Below are 15,036 nucleotides of genomic sequence, written 5' to 3'. Positions count from 1 at the left end.
TGAACTGAGTTAGTGAGGCTTCTTTAGGTCAAACCAATCCAGAAAACGATATCAACAACCGTTAAGCTACCCCGGGGATAAGACGATTAAGCCGGGCAAGATCAGAAAAGTGCCTTTTTTCCCCCCTTTATTGTCAATTACGAGATTAAAATGCGGTTGCGATCAGAAGGCAGAAATATGAAATGAAATTAAAACAAAAAAAAAATGTAAGGCAATTTAGCCACAAGCTAATATTAGCCTCACTGTAACCGCAGTTGCTGTCTAGGACGAGCCTTTGAAGGCATGTATCCCAGAGATATCCATTGAGTAGACAGATAGGGTGACCCTTACAGCCTGCTTGCCAGTCTCCCCCAGGGCACTGACACCCTGAATAAGTTGCTGGAAACAGAGGGATTGTCAGAGAAGGCTCATTGGGAAGGCTGCATAATACTAAATGTAATGATGCTCTCACTGAAGATAGCAGAAAATTCCGTCCTCTGCCTTTCCATCTGGCCTAGAAGCAGATACTGTTGTCCCCGATTCGGGTCGGAGCCTGGAGCCAAAGCTAATGAAGAACACCTAATACGCAGTGGTGAAATTCAACTTTTTTTACTACCGGTTCTGTGGGCATGGCCTGGTAGGCATGGTGTGGCTTCATTGGTGTGGCAGGGGAAGGATATAGCAAAATCCTCATTCCCACCCCACTCTGGGGCCAGCCAGCGGTGGCATTTGCTGGTTCTCTGAACTACTCAAAATTTCCGCTACTGGTTCTCTGAACTACTCAAAATTTCCGCTACCGGTTCTCTGGACTATTCAAAATTTCTGCTACCGGTTCTCTGAACTACTCAAAATTTCTGCTACCGGTTCTCTGAACTACTCAAAATTTCCGCTGCTGGTTCTCTGAACTACTCAAAATTTCTGCTACTGGTTCTCTGAACTACTCAAAATTTCTGCTACTGGTTCCCTGAACTATTCAAAATTTCCACTACCAGTTCTCCAGAACCTGTCAGAACCTGCTGGATTTCACCCTTGGTACTAAGGTACCATTGTACAAGTGTTGAGCCACGTCGTCACAAATCTACACTTCATTCATCATCTGTTTTCAGAAAGCAGGACCATAAATTAGATTTGTAACCTGCTTTTCCTCTGCGGGCTTCAGAATTGTGGCTTAGTGTTACTCCATCCCATCTTGCTTGCAAGGCCAATTCTATATTGTTTCTGTTACAAAACACCTTTCTCTTTAGTTACTGCATCAACTCAGGCTCAGCTGACCCCTTGGAAACTCATTTTCATCCATTTCCAGCAAATAATCAAATCCCTTAAGAGTCTATTCAATACACTGACAATATTAATCCTGCTGCCAATATTAGTCATCCAAACATCAATTCAGAGTCAGGAGTTTTGGGTAAAAAATCTAGCCAGCATATAAGATCAAAATGTGATGGGAATGAATTAGAATGAACTGCCATTTCAGAATCTAGCTAGGTGGGGAGTTCAACATCATTTTCCAGACCCCATTACCCAAAGGACATTTTCTTTCAACTGTAAAATAAACACATACTTTCAGGGTTCCAAATAGCATCCAAAAGTAAATCAGAGTCCAAGGCAAAATTTTGCTCAAAGTTCCAATTTATAGAAAGAGCCATGTTGGCACATCTGGGAAAACCCAAATCTGAAAAATTACCGGTTTTCCCCACCTAGTTGAAAGTTCAAGATCTTGCCCCCACACCCACAAGTCCATCACATGATCCAATCTCCCACTACCATGCTGGCAGTTTCACCCATCCAATTCCGGTCAGGTGCAGAGGTGCAGTAACAAAGGGTGACCTTGGCTTTCTAGAAAGAATGTTGTAATGGCTACGTATCATCTTTGTTGCTCTTCTCTGCACTCTTTCTAGAGTCTCCGGCGACCAAAACTGAATGCAGTATTCCAAGGTCCTCTGGTGATGATCATTGTCTTTACTTTTTTAGTGGATATTCCTTCAGGGAAAACCACGTAAAGGATACTTGAATATTTTTCTGCATTGTTTTTTAATTTATTTATTTGATTTTAGTGTAACTCTGAGAAGTAAACCGTGAATTTACAATTGCTGTATCTGAACTTCTCAGAGTTACACTAAAATCAAATAAATAAATTAAAAAAACAATGCAGAAAATATTCAAGTATCCTTTACGTGGTTTTCCCTGAAGGAATATCCACCAGATCACCAAAAAAGTAAAGACAATGATCATCACCAGAGGATCAAAACCTTGGAATACTGCATTCAGTTTTGGTCGCCATGATGTAGAAAAGATGTGGAGACTCTAGAAAGAGTGCAGAGAAGAGCAACAAAGATGATTAGGGGATTGGAGGCTAAAATATATGAAGAACGGTTGCAGGAACTGGGTATGTCTAGTTTAATGAAAAGAAGGGCTAGGGGAGACATGATAGCAGTCTTCCAATATCTCAGGGGTTGCCACAAAGAAGAGGGAGTCAAGATATTCTCCAAAGCACTTGAGGGTAGGACAAGAAGCAATGGGTGGAAACTATTCAAGGAGAGAAGCAACTTAGAACTGAGGAGAAATTTCCTGAGAGTTAGAACAATGAATCAGTGGAACAGCTTTCCTCCAGAAGTTGTGATTGCCCCAACACTGGAAGTCTTTAAGAAGATGTTGGATAGCCATTTCTCTGAAATGTTATAGGGTTTCCTGCCTAGGCAGGGGTTGGACTAGAAGACCTCCAAGGTCCCTTCCAACTCTGCTATTGTATTAAATGTCTTGCTTAGTCACATAAAATTTGAGCCCGATTGTAGCCATTAGTGGAGGACTACCTGTATTTTAAATGCTAAACATCCAGGCAGAAGACACACAATAGATTTCCCCAGATGATAAATATAGGAACTAAATGGAACATTGCATTGATCTTCACCTTTTCCTGCTAAATGAGCCAATGGGATTGTATAACATGTATTGTTTCGGACAAGACAATAATGCCTCCTTAAAGGAGACAGACTGCCTTAATGAATTGTAGCAACAATGCTGTTCTTTTAATAGTGCATATATAAAATTTATTAATTGCCAGCACAGTGACTAATATGAAATGGATATAGCTAATGGTAGTCATATCTCATCGTGCCAAGCTCTTCTCCTGACACCTTAATAGTGACTCCCGCTCCATTATTCAGCAGTGAAGTCGCTAATTATTCGCATCTCAAGCTGCAAAATGTTTTTGTGATGTCAGTTTTCTAACTTTTCGCTCTTCTGGCAGAAAAAAAAAACAGAGACCCTTGTCGAATTCTCGACGCCCATGGAAGCATTAATAAGTCAACGAACGCCTTCACATTTGGGGTTCCCTTTGTGAAACAAATTCCTATAAAAATGTTCACAGAGGTGGCAAAATGTGTATTTTAAAACCTTTCTGCTGACGGAGTCCCCAGAGGGGGAGAGATTTAGACGTGAATACATTTCTTGAACATTGGTTTTTTTTTCTTCCCCGCAGAAGATACCGCAACCAATTCAGGGGTGGGCTTCAAAAATTTCAGCAAGGGGTTTGCTGCCTGATTGCTGGGTGGGTGTGGCCACAGTGGGTGTGGCCTACTCAGCCTCCTGCACCACGGATATATAACAAGGGGGTAATTTACCTAACAATACATATTATTACGGCAGCAAGAATGGTCTTTGCCCAAAACTGGAAAAACAGGGACATCCCACAAGAAGAGAAAGTAATTAGGAAAATTCTGACTTGTGCTGAAATGGATAAATTCACCTGGGAATTGAAGAATAAAGACAAATCAGAATATTATAAGATCTGGGATAAATTTTATCGATGGTTGGAAAGAAAAGGAAAGACCCAAAATAACCAATGACTAAGATTTATAGAATGGAGATTAGAATTAGAATTATGCATGACACTGTAACAGTGAAAATGGCTAAGATAAAAACAAAGCAACATGGTTGGAATTACGATATTTTTATATTTGTCAATACTGAATAGACCAAATGTAAATAAGCGTGGTGGTTATAACGTGTAACTTTATATCTTAGTATGCATGACAAAGACTTTGCCAGGATGGTTACGTTATGTCCAATGTTTTAATTTGTGTTCAATAAAAAACTTGATTAAAAAAAGGTTCAGCAATGGGTTTTCTGCCTGGTTGCTGGGTGGGCGTGGCCCAGCTGGCCTCCTGCATCAAGGCGGTGGTGGTGGTGCATTTTCACCTCCTCCAGGTTCTGGAGACTTTCCTCGAGCCTCTGGGAGGGTGAAAATTGCCTTCCGTGGGCTCCTGAGGCCTTCCAGGAGGCCCATTTTTCCCCCTCCTTCAGCCTCCGTGCAGGCCCTGCACTTACCTCACATCCAAAACAGGCCATTTGGAGAGTCCAGGGAGGGGAGGGGTGGGCAGGGCCAGCCAGGGGTGGGATTTGGAGGTTTTCCAAACCAGCCATAATGTTAGCTATGGATTCTCCTGAACCCGGGCCAATCTGTAGCAGCCCAACCCTGAACCAATTTCTGTATTTTATATGTTGCAATCGATGCATTTGAGTTTTATTTTACCAAATAAGAAATTAAATTCAGAATTGCCTTCTTTTCAATAGCAGAATTGTTGCCATCGGCAACGTTGTTTTCCTCCAGCTAGGCATCAGGAAGGGCATCTGGCCAGTAAAAACTAAGCTCCATTCAATCATATTGATCTCATCCCGAAGCAAGGAACAGGATCATAAAAAGAAATAGATACTGTAGGTAGGTAGGTAGGTAAGTAGGTAGGTAGGTAGGTAGGTAGGTAGGTAGGTAGATGATAGATAGATAGATAGATAGATAGATAGATAGATGATAGATAGATAGATAGATAGATAGATAGATAGACAGATAGATAGATATACTATATCTATAGCTAGATACTATATCTATATCTAGATACTAGATCTAGATCTACATCTAGAACTAGATCTGGATCTACATCTAGATCTAGATCTAGGTCTATATATCTAGATCTAGGTCTAGGTCTAGGTCTAGGTCTAGGTCTAGGTCTAGGTCTAGGTCTAGGTCTAGGTCTAGATATAGATGATATAGATATAGATGATATAGATTAGATATAGATATAGATATAGATATAGATATAGATATAGATATAGATATAGATATAGATATAGATATAGATATAGATATAGATATAGATATAGATATAGATATAGATATAGATATAGATATAGATATAGATATAGATATAGATATAGATATAGATATAGATATAGATATAGATATAGATATAGACCTAGATATAGATATAGATATAGATATAGATATAGATATAGATATAGATATAGATATAGATATAGATATAGATATAGATATAGATATAGATATAGATATAGATATAGATATAGATATAGATATAGATATAGATATAGATATAGATAACATTGTTTTCCCAGCTCTCTGAAGTTTTTGTCCATTCTCAGTGTTTTAAATGGTCAGATGTTCTCCATAAATTTTGTCATATATTTATTTTTGGTGATAACTAGCTGATAACCTGGCGTTGCCCTGGTGTTTATTTATCCTAATACTGCAATAGACAGGAAAAGCCCTGATTTCGTTGAAAATGTCTGGACCAAACGTAATTTCTAATGTTGGATTTTCTCCCTTACCAGAGGGAGCCCCCTTGTTGAGTATTGTGAAGCCATTACCATGGCAACTCCACTGCGCTGTACAGTAGAAGCCATTTTACAACAGTACGGTAGAAGCCGTTTTAAGGCACAACAGGCTGTATCTTAACAGAACATACACCCAAAGGGTTGTTAGGGTTGTCTTACCCCCACAGTATTTGTTTCCAAAGAATAAGTAATTTGATGCCATTATGGACTGTCCAAATACAAATTTGGAAAACAACACCTTCCTTTCATGTGTCACCATACTGATTTTTTGCCTTGTATGTGTTTTTAGTGATAATATCTTCAAGAATCTAAGGAGTCATGGCAACTAGACTTCTCTTTTTTTTTTTGGTTTCACTGCTTATACAAGCAACTTCTTCAGACTGAGCAGCAAAATGTTTCAAACCAAATAGAAAAGAAGTCCAGTTATCATGACCCAACTTCCAGACATAGATGACTGAGAAACTTCATCAACATGACGAAAGCTTCTTCAACCTGAGATGAAAATTACATTACGGACTGTCTCCCCCCAACCGTGGTTTGAACAAGGACATCCTCCTTCCTTGGGTCATCATCATACTGAACTTGAAGGGAAGAAGTCGGACAGATTTCTAACAACTCTGAATAGGGATATGCTTGAAAAGAATAAGGTATTTACTAAAAGAGTAGAATCAAAGAGGGGAGGGAATCTACCGTGAAATGAAAATCTGTGTTGTAGAAACTGCTTCTGGGCACAGATCTTTCAAGGTAAAGATACGAGACTCTGAAAAGTTGATTGGAAAAGAAAGATGGGGATGCAAATGACAAAGGAAGAATTGAAGGATGTAATGGAACACAAGATGAGAAGTGATGGGAGACAACTCGGAGCAATTGGCTCTAATTTTTTCTTCTTTCATTCTTCCTTCTTTCCTTCCCTCCCTCCCTATTTCCTTCCTTTTTTCCTTCCTTCCTTCCCTGCCTTCATTTTCCTTCCTTCCTTCTTTCTTTCCTTCCTACCTTCCTTCTCTCCCCTTCCTTCCTTCTTTCCTTCCCTCCCTCCCAATTTCCTTCCTTTTTTCCTTCCTTCCTTCCTTCCCTGCCTTCATTTTCCTTCCTTCCTTCTTTATTTCTTTCTTTCTTTCCTACCTTCCTTCTCTCCCCCTTCCTTCCTTCTTTCCTTCCCTCCCTCCCTATTTCCTTCCTTTTTTCCTTCCTTCCTTTTCCTTCCCTCCCTCCCTATTTCCTTCCTTTTTTCCTTCCTTCCTTCCTTCCTTCTCTCCTTCCTTCCCTGCCTTCATTTTCCTTCCTTCCTTCTTTCTTTCTTTCCTACCTTCCTTCTCTCCCCTTCCTTCCTTCTTTCCTTCCCTCCATCCCTATTTCCTTCCTTTTTTCCTTCCTTCCTTCCTTCCTTCCTTCCTTCCTTCCTTCCTTCCTTCCTTCTCTCCTTCCTTCCCTGCCTTCATTTTCCTTCCTTCCTTCCTTCTTTCTTTCCTACCTTCCTTCTCTCCCCCTTCCTTCCTTCTTTCCTTTCCTCCCTCTCCTTCCTTCTTACCTTCCTTCTCCCCCACTTCCTTCCTTCTTCCCTCCCTCCCCCTTCCTTCCTTCTTCCCTCCCGCCTTCCTTCTTTCTCTCCCTCCTCCCTCCCTCCCTCCCTTCTTTCCTTCCTTCCTTCCCTCCCTCCCCTTCCTTCCTACCTTCATTCCTTCCCTCCCTCTTCATACCTTCTTTCCTTACCTCCCTCTTCATACCTTCTTTCCTTACCTCCCTCCCCTTTCCTTCCTTCCTTCTTTCCTTCCCTCCTTCCCTCCCTCCCTCCCCTTCCTTCCTACCTTCCTTCCCTCCCTCTTCATTCCTTCTTTCCTTCCCTCCCCCTTCCTTCCTTCCTTCCTTCCTTCCTTCCTTCCTTCCTAATTAACTAAAGCAATGGCTGACATTGTATCAACTGGTATATCTTTGGAGAGAAAACTTTCATATTGTAGGTTTCGTAAGTGAAGGCAAAACTGTTCTCAAACCTGCTCGACCATTTTCAGAAATCCAGTGTTTTATACAAGAACAGGAAAGGAAGGGATCCCTTTAATCTTGAGGACATAAATTCATTCCCTCCAAGAAAAGTTCCCCTTGAAGTTATTTGGGGTTCTCCCCCCCCCCTCAAACCACATTGCCATCATTCTTTCTATCCCAGAAAGACAGTGGCTCTTTTTGACCTTACACAACGGCAGGCACACATCGTCTTTCTCTCTGACACCGAAAGAGACAGTTTTTATGCCTCTGCTTCCTTAGGAAATCTCCCAAGGAAGTCACAGCTGCTTCATTATTTTTATGAGATCTCATTTCATGCTCAACTGTATAGGCACTCAGCCTCCTAAGATAACTGTGTTAGTCTCAAGAGAATTGCACACACTTCACTCCAGATATCGACTGGAAGAGTCTTTCCAGGCAATTTAAATAAGTCATCTTCAGGGATTGCGTTCCTCCTGGGCTCCTTTGCCATCTCTATTATCAACCTGTTCTATAGCCAGAGAGAGATGTCGTATATCTTGCCAGCAAAATTGAGGATGGGATAGAGGGAAGCAGCAGGGACTGAAAGGGGTGGGGATGGGGGAAGAATCCAGAAAACCAATTTCAAGTTCATGGAGGCATCTTTTGCTCTTAAATTACTTTTTGTTCCTTGGCCAGAGCTCAGCATCGAATTCCAGATCACATTTTTTTTTGGGGGGGGGGAAGGTATTTCTCAAATTCTTGATTTTACATTCACTGCAGGCAGTGGTAGGATCCTGCTAAAACAACCTTTAACAACCTTTTTATCTTCCTTCCTTCCCTTCCTCCTTCCCCCTATCTTCCTTTCCTCCTTTCTTCCTTCCTTCCTTCCCTCCCTCCTTCATTCTTTCTTTCCTTCCCTCCCTCCTCCCCTCCTTCCTTCCCTCCATCCCTTCCCTCCCTCCTTCCTTCCCTCCCTCCCTCTCACTTTCGTTCTTCCCTTCCCTCCCTCCCCCCTTGCTTGCTTCCTTCTTTCCTTCCTTCCCTCCCTCTCTCCTTCCTTCCTCCCTTCCTTCTTTCCCATGTCTAATTTAATGAAAAGAAGGACCAGGGGAGACATGATAGCAGCCTTCCAATATCTCAGGGGTTGCCACAAAGAAGAGGGAGTCAAGCTATTCTCCAAAGCACCTGAGGGTAGAACAAGAAGCAATGGGTGGAAACTAATCAAGGAGAGAAGCAACTTAGAACTAAGGAGACATTTCCTGACAGTGAGAACAATGAATCAGTGGAACAACGTGCCTCCAGAACTTGTGAATGCTCCAACACTGGAAGTCTTTAAGAAGAGGTTGGATAACCATTTGTCTGAAACAGTATATGGCAGTGATGACTAACCTTTTCCCCCTTGTGTTACGAAATCTTAGTTGTGTGCGCAACAGCATGCATGTCTGTGCCCACACCCACAATGCAGCTCCCCCCACGCATGGGCATGACCAGTGTACATAAAAGAAAAGGTACATTTGTCATGAATCGTAAGATACCACACTAAATGATAATCATAGGGTACAAATAAGCAATCAAAACATACTAGGAAACAATCAATATACCTTGTAAGAATACAAGCAAGAAAGTTACACTCCTGCAGTCATAGGTGGGAGGAGAGGGGTGATAGGAACTATGAGACTAATAGCAATAGTAATGCATATATAGTAGTTATATATAAACTACCTATAAATTGTAAATGTCAGTTTGCAAGATATAAATTGGCATGGAGGAAGGGAAGAGAAATTGGATATATAGGCTAGATGTGAGACAGAGTGAAAGTGCCTTAATGGAATGGAATGGAATGGAATAGAATAGAATAGAATAGAATAGAATAGAACAGAACATAGAGGAATGGAATAGAATAGAATAGAGAAAGAATGGAATGGAATAGAATAGAATAGAATCAAATAGAATATAGAAGAATGGAATAGAATAGAATAGAATAGAAAAGAATAGAATAGAATAGAATAGAATAGAATAGAATAGAATAGAATAGAATAGAATAGAATAGAATAGAATAGAATAGAATAGAATAGAATAGAATAGAATAGAATAGAATAGAATAGAATAGAATAGAATTCTTTATTGGCCAAGTGTGATGGGACACACAAGGAATTTTCCTTTGGTGCAGATGCTCTCAGTGTACATAAAAGAAAAGATACATTTGTCATGAGTCATAAGGTACAACACTTAATGATAGTCATGGGATACAAATAAGCAATCAAATCATACTAGGAAACAATATACCTTGTAAGGATACAAGCAACAAAGTTACAGTCCTGCAGTCATAGGTGGGAGGAGAGGGGTGATAGGAATGATGAGAAGATTAATAGTAGTGCAGACTTAGTAATATGATAATATAGGACATTGGTGAGTTTGTTTTGTGATGGTTGCCGGGAATTCATTGCATTCCTCCTCTCTTTGCACTTTTCATCCCTGGAGGAAGTGGTGACCCTGGTCAACCAGTATGAAGAATTTGCTTTTGAGCTTGATCCCTAAGACAGTTCCTTCTCAAGGGGTCCATGATACTGAGACATCTTAGCTTGGGGCCAAAGCGCGGTGAACCCTTATTTGCAGCACTTCCAAGAAAAGAATTCTTGCGAAGGCCGAAAGCATCCCTTGAACAGAAAATACGAGAGGCTTCAGCCCAAGAGGCTGGATATAACCCTCCTGCACCAGAGCTGTCACCAAGGAGTATCAGCCGCAATAGGGAGGGAGCCGAGGTGGCGCAGTGGTTAGGGTGCAGTACTGCAGCCGCTTCAGCTGACTGTTATCTGCAGTTCAGTGGTTCTAATCTCACCGGCTCAAGGTTGACTCAGCCTTCCATCCTTCCGAGGTGGGTGAAATGAGGACACAGAATGTGGGGGCGATATGCTGACTCTGTAAACCACTTAGAGAGGGCTGAAAGCCCTATGAAGCGGTATATAAGTCTAACTGCTATTGCTATAATATCCTGAGAGAGAAAGGATATGGGACATGCAACATATTCGGTCAGTGGTGGGATTCAACTGGTGTAACCACCCGTTCACTTCCCGTGTGTTCTGTGCACACACGCACACTTCGCGTGTGCTGTGCGGGTGCACACTGCATTTGAAATCAGCACGGAATCTTACCTTTTCGTGCAGCCCTTGGTGAGTACAACAGCTCAGGCGCGGCAATCACACTCCTGCGCCGATCAGCTGGGCTTCAAACAAAGGAAATATGGGATAGAATAGAGCTGGGGCAGGTGGGCAGGGCTAACTGATCGCCGGAACTACCGGTTCGCCCATCCCTGTGTTGAGTGCCAGAAACCGAAACAAAACCTGTCGTCCCAAACAATGGGAAGTCAGCTGACCTACAAATGGGATGGTGGGATTGGTTCCACCACAAAACCGCGTTCAACTAAAGCGCGCTCGACGAAACCGCGTAGCTGATGTCATCAACAGGGCGTCAACAGCGCAGAGACAGAAGCACGCTGTAAACACTAAACCTAAAATTAACCCCTAAACCTAAACCTAACCCCCCTAAACCTAATCCTAAACCTAACCCTAAACCTAACCCTAAACCTAACCCTTAACCTAACCCTAAACATACCCTAAACCTAACCCTTAACCTAACCCTAATCCTAATCCTAATCCTAATCCTAACCCTTAACCTAACCCTAAACCTAATCCTAAAGCTAACCCTAAACCTAACCCTTACCTTAAGTTGAATCGGCTTGCTTTCAAAGCACTATTTAAAGCGCCCTTCTTTCTCCGCACTTGCTGTTGTCGCCCTGTTGATGACGTCAGCGACGCGGTTTAATCGGGCGCGGCTTAGTCGAGCGCGGTTTTATCGTGCCACGGGTGGGATTTGCTTTCTTGATTTTTCATCGCATCCCCTTTGAAGGCTCCCTTGGTCTTCGTCCCCCTTGCGTGTTCTGCCTCCCAGCCCCTCCTTCATTGGTTAACTCCCCTTGGTTAACCGATATATCTTAAAAAGGATGTAACTGTGACCACGTGCATTTGTTATTCTGCATAGAGGAAGAATGAGCCTTGGAATTCCTTTCCTGGAAAATAGCCGTTTTCTTCTCTCTTCCTTATAGCTGCTGGGTGTGGTTGCTGAACTAGTTTGCGGTTAAGGGACCAGGTTAGAAAGCAGGAAAAGGTGAGTTTGAGTCCCACTTTAACCATGAAAGTTATTGTAACTTCGGAAGAAGCAGGAGGCACGCAGGTAACTGTGACCATTTATTAACAGCAAGGTTGTAACAAGTGAACAAGTAGACCGGGCTGACGCGCAGTATATAGAAAGAATATAACAGTAGACCGGGTAGTCTGTGAAGAAGCCGGTAGCGAAGCAGCTCTGAGTAGACCGGTATGTTCGGCTGCTCTGTGGTAGATCGGGTGGCGGTTGGAAAGAGCCTGCCTTTTATATTCCAGCAGACTCGCGCTTGACAGCTCGGCAACTGACAGGCGCGTCTGATTGGCTAAGACGCGCCTGGCTGCTACCGAGCTGTCATTCGCAAGAGCGAGGACTTTCTTTAGCTATACAACAAAAGTGAGCTGGGTGATTTTGGGCTTTCTCTCTCCCTCCCTCTACCTCCCTCTCCCTTTCCCACTGTCCTGCTCTCTCTCTCACTTTAACTCTCTCTCTCCTTCCCTCCCTCCCTCTCTCTCTCCTTCCTGTTCCCTCTACCCCCCTCTCAGGGCCCATCACATTTCTTCTTTCCTTCAGTGAAGAGAAGTGCCACCAAAATCTGAACCTCTTTACTGCCTTTAGGTCTAAGTAGGTCCATGCAGAGACTCAAGGGTGGCATTTCACTTCACGAGAAAAAAGAGCCTCTTCAGGCTGCCTCCATGAGGCAAAAAAATAAATAAATGGATTTTTCCCTGCTTCCTCTCCTCACTGAGCTGAAAGATGATACTTAACAGGGAACTTCATCCAGGTAGATGGCCCTGATCCAGGGGTGAAATCCAGCAGGTTCTGAAAGGTTCCGGTAGCGAAAATTTTGAGTAGTTCAGAGAACTGGCAAATGCCACCTCTGGCTGGCCCCAGACTGGGGTGGGAATGGAGATTTTGCAGTATCTTTCCCCTACCACGCCCACCAAGCCATGCCCACCAAGCCACACCCACAGAACCGATAGTTTAAAAAAATTGAATTTCACTATTGCCCTGATCTGCAAGCTGTGTGTATCTGTCTCTATTACTTTAACCATGAAATTAATTGTGCAGATTATCGAAGTAAAACATTTCTGGGTAATATGATGCATCTCTGGCAAATTTCTCCCAGCTGCTTATTTGAGCAGCCTTAACAAAACCTAGGAGAGCAGTTAACTGCGCGATTGCTAAGCGAAATCAAGGCGTTGTAACCTCAGAGGTAAGCCCGGCTGTCATTGGCATTGGTCGTGAATAACAAGGAGGAAACGCAAAGCTTGAAAGCACCTTTGGATACAATCTAGAGCTGGCCAGCAATATCAAGGCAGTTGCTTTTTGTGTATGTGTGTGTGTGTGTGTGTAAAGAATGCACAGAAATTGGGATGTGTTCCAAGACCTGCTGTCAACACCTCCTGAGTTCTGAATGACAGCTTGTTTCACTGTGCATTTGGTAAGCTGCTCCCCCCGAGGATTGCAGAAAATAAAGGCAAGATCATTGAAAGGACATGTCATTGATATTGCAACTGTTTGTTGGTAAAATTTTGATGGACAATCAAGAGTTTGCATACACATAGAAGTGTTTTTTTTTAAACTACCGTATTTTTCGGAGTATAAGACGCACCTTCCCCCCTAAAAACGGGTGAAAATTTGGGTGCGTCTTATATACCGAAGGTAGCCCCACCTACTCACTGGCCCCTACCCTTTGGCCTCTGCCTCCCAGCAAATTACCTCCTTGCAGAACGTGGGGAAAATGGGGCTTGTGGAGGCGGCAATAAGGTATGGCAACCCCTGCAGCCTGAAACAGCTGATGATCGGGAGGCCCATACTGAAATTGAAAGTGAAGCTTGCTGTTTGCTGCAAGAGGCAAATTGCTGGGAGGCAGATTTTTTTTCTTATGCTAATCAGGCTGTTTGCTGCAAGGAGGTAAGTCAATAACTATAAATGCCTATAGAATGTTCAAATTATTAGACTTATTTTTTTAAAGACTGCTTTTTATTGTTCTAGACAACTTAACAAAATGAAGAAGCTTTTTAAAATAATTTTTTTTTTAATCTGAAGAGGCCCCGTACTATTGTATCTTCTTTTAAATAGCAGAGCACAGTCGTTGCAGTGACTTAAGTCAGTAAGTGAAGCTGGCTTCCCCATTGTCAGAAGGTCGCAAAAGGTGGACCACACAACACTGCAACTCTCATAAGTAAGAACCCAACTGCCAAGCTTACCAATTATGATCACGTGACCATGGGAATGCTGCAATGAAAGTTAGAAAGTTAGCTCCTGCCCCTCTCCTAGAAGAATGAGAAATGTTTAAAAAGGCAAGATAAAATATTTCCCCTAAAAGAGAAATAAAAATCTTAAGGGAGAAAGAAAATCAGAGCACCAGCTCCCTGCCCCCAAGCAAATACTAAGATGAGAGCAGCTTTAGAAATGCAGATTTGGTAATCCATTACTGCCGGCAGCAAGGTCTGGACAACGGTAGGATTAACCCACTACCATAGAGCAGCAGAGCTCACCACATTGCACAATCTCCTAAGGACATTGCATCACCCTCCAAACTTCAACCAAACCTAGCTCAGGCAACCTACAGAGCCAGCTATCACCCCTAGAACAGCCAATAGAAGACATGTTCTTGCACAGGAACAGGAAGCTCAACTGCAAAGGCCAAGAGAAGGTATAAAAACCCCTCACTCTCAATTCCATGTGGTCAGCTGCACCAGAACTACAAACATGCGCTTCTGCTTCATCAATAAATAGACCCTCTTTCCAATCAGCCTCCAGATTCAATTCGGTCTCAGGTGCCTTTCTCACAGCTTGGAACTGGACCTGGATATTTCTTCCAACGTTATAGGTGTGAAAAATTGTCATGTCGCTTTTTCAGTGCCGTTGTATCCAGTAGTGGAATTCAACTGGTGTAACAACCAGTTCGCTGAGCGTGTGCTTTGCTCCAAAACCTACCTTCTCCGACAGCCCCGATGAGTAAAACAGCTGGATCTTGGATCTTGACGCCTCTTCACCCATCGTGGGTATAGGCGACTTCCATGGAAATTTGACGCCACTGTTTTCGGTCCTGGACTAGGGTTGTCAAGTGGTGCAGCCAGTCGCTATTATATGATTTTTGGCTAAGATTGAATGGGCGCATGACTATATCTTCGGCTTTCCATTTGAAGTGACGCAGAGTGGTTAGACGAACACCTCCTTTTGGCTGTTTCCAGGTCGGACCAGGCTCTGCAAGCAAGGAAATTTTTGGGATTCGATTTTCTGGCATTCCCAATGTATGGCCTAGCCAGCGCCAGCGTCTAAGTTCTATAATGGCAGATACATTTT

This window comes from Thamnophis sirtalis, unplaced genomic scaffold, assembly GCF_051295495.1.
Source record: "Thamnophis sirtalis isolate CommonGarterSnake01/CBP01778 unplaced genomic scaffold, rThaSir2_p1.2 scaffold_10, whole genome shotgun sequence".
In the NCBI taxonomy this organism is placed as follows: Eukaryota; Metazoa; Chordata; class Lepidosauria; order Squamata; family Natricidae; genus Thamnophis; species Thamnophis sirtalis.
The sequence above is the reverse complement of the archived record's forward strand: the minus strand, read 5'-3'. Positions refer to the sequence as shown.